The sequence below is a fragment of the Bison bison genome, unplaced genomic scaffold (genome assembly GCF_000754665.1).
Source record: "Bison bison bison isolate TAMUID 2011002044 unplaced genomic scaffold, Bison_UMD1.0 scf7180017864223, whole genome shotgun sequence".
Classification (NCBI taxonomy): Eukaryota; Metazoa; Chordata; class Mammalia; order Artiodactyla; family Bovidae; genus Bison; species Bison bison.
In genome coordinates this window covers 56,885-57,561 of record NW_011494795.1, presented here as the reverse complement: position 1 = coordinate 57,561, position 677 = coordinate 56,885, and positions in this window count along the sequence as shown.

The following is a 677-nucleotide window of genomic DNA, read 5'->3' as shown; positions in this document are numbered from 1 at the left end:
TACCTCATAGTGGTTTTGATTTGCATTTCTCTGATAATGAGTGATGTTGAGCATCTTTTCATGTGTTTGTTAGCCATCTGTATGTCTTCTTTGGAGAAATGTCTATTTAGTTCTTTGGCCCATTTTTTGATTAGGTCATTTATTTTTCTGGAGTTGAGCTGTAGGAGTTGCTTGTATATTTTTGAGATTAGTTGTTTGTCAGTTGCTTCATTTGCTATTATTTTCTCCCATTCTGAAGGCTGCCTTTTCACCTTGCTAATAGTTTCCTTTGTTGTGCAGAAGCTTTTGAGTTTAATTAGGTCCCATTTGTTTATTTTTGCTTTTATTTCCAATATTCTGGGAGGTGGGTCATAGAGGATCCTGCTGTGATGTATGTCGGAGAGTGTTTTGCCTATGTTCTCCTCTAGGAGTTGTATTTTATTTTATTTTTTTTAATTTATTTTTTTTTCCTCTAGGAGTTTTATAGTTTCTGGTCTTACGTTGAGATCTTTAATCCATTTTGAGTTTATTTTTGTGTATGGTGTTAGAAAGTGCTCTAGTTTCATTCTTTTACAAGTGGTTGACCAGTTTTCCCAGCACCACTTGTTAAAGAGATTGTCTTTAATCCATTGTATATTCTTGCCTCCTTTGTCAAAGATAAGGTGTCCATATGTGCATGGATTTATCTCTGGGCTTTC